Below are 7,513 nucleotides of genomic sequence, written 5' to 3'. Positions count from 1 at the left end.
TCCGCTTTCCTGCTCCTCTGATGCTGCTTGGCCTGCTGTGTTCATCCAACTCTACACCTTGTTATCTCAGATTCTCCAGCATCTGCAGTTCCTACTACCTCTGAAACAATTGCTTTCCTGTGTTCTGAGTGCAACGCTCAATGGTTCTGCCTGCCTGACAGCAAACCAATGTTGGAGAAGGGCTTCACCAATTATTAGGTGCCTTGTTTTGCATAGATGAAGAGTCTAGTGCCTCTTTCAGATGTGGATTATAAAAAAAAGTCTACATTTTTCTTTTCCTGATATGCCAGGAGTAAGTCTGGGAATCTTGGATCAAGCATGAGGATAAAAATTAGTCTCCATTTTAAATTCAAGTATAAGTAACAGTCGATTTCATCAGATAAATAGGAAAAATGATAGTGGCTTTAGAAGCAGGGTTAGGTAAAGCATATATTTCTCAGTAGGGCAAACAAAACAAAAGGCAGTTCCTATTCTAAAAGCGGAGAATGAAAGAGAAAGAAAATGAGTGAAAGAGGAAAGAACGAAAATATTTTTTTAAAAAGTTCATTCATATAACAACTTCCATATTGTAAGGATGCCCCAAAATACTTTACAGACAAGAAAATAACTTTGCTTCCTCCCTCCTGCTACAATTTTGTTTTGAAATTCTAACTTGCCATCCTCTAACTTCTCAATGTCCCTTTTCTTTGCTCCTGCTCTTTCACATCAGCTGTGCTCTGCACAATCTATTTAGACTTTCACCAAGATTCCTTTTGTCGAAGTATTGCTGCAAAATCACTCTAACCCTCCCATCATAAATTTTCATTTGTGCATCTTTCATCTTCTGAGTCATTCCCTACATCAGCTTGAAAAAAAAGTTAGGTTCCACAGAATGTCTGTAAGTCCATCAATGAAACCATTTAAACAAGGGTCCAAAATATGTAACTAAACCTGCAAGTTCAGAGCAGCAATGCAATAGAGTTAGCAACTGTCATGGAAACTTAGATGCAATTTTATAAATTCAGATCATGTGGAAATGCCTTCTTATTTCTCTATCTTGTTCAAAGGCACTTTTCAGTCAAGATAATCTATCTAATCCAATCTGTGTCACTTTGCAAATTGGACCAAAAAATGTGAACCCAAACCTGGATTCACTGCTCCTTCACCTGCAGATAGTCAGTGAAAAATATCATTTTCTCAAATGTGCAGGCAGTCGCATACAATTAAAAGGCATCATTGAAACTACAGGCATTGCAAAATCTCAAGAATCCAAGGCAGACACCCGAATAAATGGAGAGAGAAGCCCAGTAAAATCGTTGATAACTTGACTGATGGCTAGAACTTACACTGTTTCAAAGACATTGCATGTTCATTAAAAACCAGTGTCCTCTCTAACACTGAGACATTTTATTTTGTGTTTTATTAGGTATTGATTTATTCAATCTGCCAACAAAAGATGAGTTTAAACTGAGATACTGTCACAAATGCCTGGATTTGAAGGAATACTGTTTTGAGGATCATTTTTTAGACAGGACATTAAATTACAAGTCCACCAGCATCTCAGGTGGGTATAAAAGATCCCAAAATGCTATTTGAAGAACAGTTAAGTTTGTGCCAATGTCCTAATCAATATTTATTCCTTAACCAACATCATTAAAGGTAGTGGTGCAGAGGCCCAGCTTAATGTTCTGATATCATGGGTTCAAATCCTGCCAAAGAAGATGGTGAAGGTTGAATTTACTTAAGATTAGCTCATCTAATACTGACCGATGTTGATTAGGAACCCATCCGGTTCACTAATACCTATCCTTCAGAGAAGCAAAGCTGCCATTCTATTCTTGTCTAGCAGGCATATAACTCAAGATGCACAGCAATGTTTGACTTGATTTATCACTGTCACGTGTACCAAGGTACAGTGAAAAGTGTTTTCTTATGTGCTTTGCAGGCAGATCGTACTATACAAGTGCATCAGGGTAATAGAACAGAGTGCAGGATACAATGTTACAGCTGCCAAGGAGGTGCCAATAGAGATCAATGTGATTGACTTTTAACTGCCCTCTAAAATAGCCCAGCAAGCCACTCAGTTCAACATCAATTGCGATGGGCAACAAATCCTTGCCACTCATGCCCCCATTTCCATGAAATAACTGACAACTGTGGGACCCTTGTTCTGTGCAAGTTGTCTGTTGCACTTCAAACTTTACGTCAAGAAGTTGGAAGCCATTACATAAAAAAAATTCTGTTTCCAATAGAGATTAATGACCAAGAGCAAGATAATTCACAAGCACCATGAGGCTGAGCCACATTGTCCATTCCAAATGTGCATTGACAGCTTTCCTCATTTCCTACCAACACACTGTCAGGGTCTGGAACAAAAATCCATAAAAATGAATAAAGTTCAGGGCTTCTCTGTATCCTTCTCTAATACCATTACATCACAAGACAAGACAGAAATTGCTGAAGAGACTCAACAGATCTGGCAGAATCTGTGGAGAGAGAAAGCAGAGTTGGGTCCAGTGACCCTTCTTCAGAACTGACTGTAGCTAGGTAGAAGTGGTATACATGTTGAAGACGGATGGGGTTAGGGGCCAGTAAACAATGGGTCAAGATGGACCCCAGAGACAGAAAACAGTGGTTGAGCAGACAAAGGGATGGATAATGGTGAGCCCAGAAGAAAGAAAAGCTGCTAATTGGGACCATTAGTGAGTGAAAATGGGTTGTCTAAGATGAAAACAGCCCATGTGATGACAGGGCGAGGGGTTTGAGGGTGGGTAAAGAACATTGAAGGAGGTGTCCTGGCCTTAAAATTACTGAACTCGATGTTGAGTCCTGAAGGCTGGATGGTCCCAAGCAGACAATGAGAAACTGTTCTTCTGGCTTGCGTTGGAGCTTTGCTGGGCCTTACAGCAGTCCCAAGGCAGAAACATTCACCAGGAGTCGTTTTTGCCGACAGGACATGGCTGTTCCGCAAAGCAGTTGCCCAGAATGCATTTCGTCTCCCAATGTAGAAGAGACCGCATTGTGAGCAAGTAGACTAAATTGAGTGAAGTGCAGGTAAATCAGAGCTTGGTTGACTGAAACAGACTGTAAAATTGTTTGTGTGAAGTTTGGTTATCTAGGGCTTATTAATGCAGGACCAGGAAAAGGCATCTTAATTATAGACCAGAGAAAATATGCTAGGGTCACAATTTAAGGCTACATTATGACCACAGCCAGAGACTTAGACCTCCCCTCTCGACTTCATCTGTATTGATTTGAGAGTTAGGATATGAGAGTAAATGCAGCATCTATCAGGAGTGGGAAAATTAATGGATATAGTGGGGTAGAGGGGGTTGCGCCTGATGATGAACTAGTGAAACTAGTTGGAAACTAGGCAGGTTAGGATCTGGAGTAAGGCAGGATTAAGTCTAGTTCTGATTTCTCTAAGGTCATGTGGGTGTGGCTGAGAGGGGTTGTTGGAAGAGAGAGTTCTCAAAACAATTCTGTCATATAATTTTACAAAGTATACATTTTCTCCCTCATTGACTACAAATTGGCTGAATCCAAATGGGTATTGACTAGAGACAGGCAACCCCTCGAGGTGCTTTTCTCACACATTAAAATTCACATTGAATGAATACTAACTTTATTAAGTCACTTTGCAAAGATAGGCCCCACTGCCGCTGTCATTCCCTCCCCAGTTTCTGAACCAAGGATTGTCTTTTGAATCACAGGGGAACGAGAGCCTTTGGGCATTTAGCTCATGATTCGGATAGAAGCCCACAAAAGCAGTTTTCTTCATTTCAAGACACTGTACAGGAGCTGAAAATGATTGAGGCTACTGAGGCTATGTTAAATGCCATTAACAAATGAACTCATACACCAGCAGCAGATGCTTTTTTTAATACACACAAGGCTGGTTCGACATTTGATCCTGGTTCTGTGCTGTTGCAGCTATTAACCTATATGGCGATGAGGGACCTTCTCCAAGGAGCTAAAAGAAAGCAGTCACAGTTTTCATTTCCATTCATTATCCATGTGACATTAAAGATACTTTTACAATTACTCCTCATTTTGGATCTGTTGGATCTACAGGATCCCGCATTTCCAGTACAAACACCACTTGCCCACAGTTACACATGACCACAATTCTGTTGTGAGGGTAAGGGAGGATAAACAAGCATACATTAACCATCTGAAGGAAATGGCAACACATGGAAGATTCCATTGCCTAGTACGAGCATGGTGCATCGTCCAAAGACAAACTTAGGGCTCAGCCAAGGTGCTTCCATCATCAAAAATTCTACTCAGTTTCCATGGCTAACCTACTTGGGAACACAGCTGACTAGGGTGAGGTGCCCTGAGTATCATGAAGACAGAATAGGACAGCATCTTCCTTCGACACATTAGGGATAAACAGAAAAAAAATCTTGCATTTACAGTCTATTGTACAACTCAGAATAATACAATGTCACAAAAATGTCAATGAAGTATATTTACAATCTTGATACATTAATACAGTATCAGAACACATACGGTAGGAGCAGGAGCACAGTACACAGCCCATTGAACCTGCTTCACATTCAGTATCGTTATGGCTAATCTTAGTTTTCGACTCCTTTTCCAATTCTCCTCCCACATCCCTCATTTTCCTGAGATGCCAAAACTCTATCTATTGCAGCTTCAAGTATATTCAATGTTGGAGCATCCACCAACTTCTGGGCTAGAGAATGAAGAAATTTCTCCTCATCTCAGTCCAAATTGGTTGACTCCTTATCCTGAAACAGTGCGCCCATGTTCTAGATTGATCAGCCTCCAGAAATAACATCATATCTCATCTCTGTCGAGCCCTTCAACATCTTGCATGGTCCAATGAGATAATCTCTCATTCTCTAAATTCCATTGACTCAATTTATTCAACCTCACATCATAGAACAATCCTTTCATTCCATGGACCAATCTCGTGAATATTTGCCTCCAATGCAAGAATAAATATATCTTGAAATATGGAGATAAAAACTGCACACAATAGTCCAGGTGTGGTCTCAAAGTCCCATACAATTATAAGAAGATGCCTTACTGCACAAAAATTGCTTGGTTTGTGTGCCTGCCTAAAACGATTTCTTAAAATAATCCTTTATTTGTAAAGTGCTTAGGGACATCCAGAGGGCATGATGAGACTCTGCAAAACTGCAAGTTTGCTTTTTCTCACAACTAAAACATGAAGCGATCATTTTTGTACCCCAATCTCTTTTCAATGAAAGCCAACATATCTTTGCCTTCCAAACTGCTTTCTATACTTTTATTCAAATTCACTCACAGGATATGGGTATCACTGGTCAGACCAGCATTAATTACCCAAAGAGCAATTAAGAGTCAACCACATTGCTGTGGGTTTGGAATCACATGTAGGTAAGGATGGCAGTTTCCATAGTGTTACCAGGCAATGTACACACACAGGACTCTCATCCGACCCATCCTCCTTTCCTCCAACATCACAAACTTCTGCAAAAGGCAAAAAAACGGGGAAAACAAAAAACCTCATGCCAATCTAGCAAGGTAAATCTCTTAACTTCCTCTCTGATCCATGAAAGAAACAAGATCCTTGATACCATAGTAAGCAGAACAGCCCCATTCAATAACCCAACAACCTTCGATGTGCAATACTGTTAGGCACACTTAATAGCTCCCTTTTGATTGTTTGAAGAAAGTGCATTCACTAGCCCTTCTGGAAACTTGTTCAAATACCTGCTGATATCTAATATCATCCTTATATACATTTCCCACAGTCCTCCTGATTTCAGCTGACTTAAATAGCCTTTCCACATTTACTATATCTAATGTTACACAATGTTTAGAACCTCAAATTTACAATCTGACTTTAATGAATGACTTAGAAATTCCAACTACAACTTAAACTATTCATCCTGGGCTTATCTGCCTCTATATTGATCTTTACATTAATCTTTGGCTTCTTTAAATATCAAGATACAAAACAGGTACTGGTCATCAGTGGAGCAATTTGGGCATTGATATTGGATCGGACAGAATTTACTATGCAACCGCGTATGTCACATTTTGGATTTTAGCCCAAGGTCCTGTTTGATTACACATGCAGATCTAAAATCTCTCGTGGTTCTATCCAAAAAGGTCTAGGATCTCACACGTATCCCTTATCCAACATTAATAAAAACTATCGCAATGTACAAAATCATTCCTTCATTTATTATCTATGGAGTCTTACTGCACAAAAATTGCTTGGTTTGTGTGCCTGCCTAAAACGATTTCTTAAAATAATCCTTTCTTGTAAAGTGCTTAGGGACATCCAGAGGGCATGATGAGACTCTGCAAAACTGCAAGTTTGCTTTTTCTCACAACTAAAACATGAAGCGATCAGAATAAAATTCTCCTCGTAAATCATTTGTTACCCAATTACAGACTTGAATTTAACACTGAATTGCAGCACTGGCAGAAAGGCTAGACTGATACTGCCCATCATACTCACCCTTTCTCAATCCACTCAAGGTCAGGCCTTAGACAGACAGATTAGATTGCAAACAGCCTCACAGTCCAAAACAGGCAATTTACATTTCGAGAACCAATGTTCAATCCTACTGTAGATACTCAATTTGCACCAAGGAGTGAGGTGAACATTTGTAAAAACGCAGTCTGTCTAAAGTACACCACCAACGGAATTCATCTTTTGATCAATTGCTGCACATAAATCCAATACAATAACAACTCCAGAAATAAAAGCCACTCAGGAGAGAGGAGCAAATAAAGAAAACAAGATATTTAGTAAAGAGCAGGATTAGATTCTCTCACCTTGAAGGCTGTGATACATGAACACTGCTTTCTGAAATCCTCGCTGTATGAAGAGGAACCTTCACAAAAACAATTGTGAGAATAGTTTGAGATGCATTAATTAGTTGTCTGTTAGGATCCCCACTGTGAGATTTCTGGATATCAGCCAGTTATTCAATCCAATGCTGGATAATTATACAAAAACACAGCACAAATATAGGCCATTCCACCCTTCAAGCCTGTGCTTGTTCTTTGTAAGTGACTCCCAATGAGTTCCATTTCCCCAACCTCTGTCTATAGCCTCGCAATTGTTTTTTCAAGTATTCATACAATTTCCTTCCAGCAGTTACCGTTTCAAGCTGTGCATCCAGATCATAAAACCATGCATCTCTCAAAAAGAAACATTCTGCTAATTATCTTAATTCTTCCCTCTCCAGCTGTACTCATTAATTCCACAAATACATCTGACTCAGGAAGAAAACTATATTTCACAGAGTATGTGAGCTACATAACCTCTGCTCATCCGAAGGCCATTCAATCCCTTTCAAAACCCAGGATTCATCCAACATTAATTAATTCACACTGATTCCCTCGATTGGTCTTCTGAATAGTTCTCCCCCAGTTTTCTCCTAATGGTGCTGAATTTCATCCAGACAAAAAAAAAACATAAGTCCAGGTAAGCAATGGGCAACAATAAACAAAGGCAAAATTAACAATAAACAAAATTAACAATAAACAAAATTAACAATAA

The 7,513-nt window shown here is 39.5% G+C and overlaps 1 protein-coding gene and 1 long non-coding RNA gene across 4 annotated transcripts in view; both read right to left on the bottom strand.

Annotated features, from left to right (window-relative positions):
- The window catches only part of fmnl1a (formin-like 1a), a 294,620-nt gene that overhangs the window by 260,154 nt on the left and 26,953 nt on the right, over positions 1 to 7,513 (bottom strand). The window lies entirely within an intron of this gene.
- LOC125486590 overlaps positions 6,784 to 7,513 on the bottom strand; it is a 1,854-nt gene continuing 1,124 nt past the window's right edge. Inside the window, exon 3 of the long non-coding RNA XR_007265238.1 lies at positions 6,784 to 6,842. This is a non-coding gene — a long non-coding RNA (uncharacterized LOC125486590). The remainder of the gene's footprint in view (positions 6,843 to 7,513) is intronic.

The sequence above is a fragment of the Rhincodon typus genome, chromosome 30 (genome assembly GCF_021869965.1).
Source record: "Rhincodon typus isolate 14 chromosome 30, sRhiTyp1.1, whole genome shotgun sequence".
Classification (NCBI taxonomy): Eukaryota; Metazoa; Chordata; class Chondrichthyes; order Orectolobiformes; family Rhincodontidae; genus Rhincodon; species Rhincodon typus.
The sequence above is the reverse complement of the archived record's forward strand: the minus strand, read 5'-3'. Positions and strand labels throughout refer to the sequence as shown.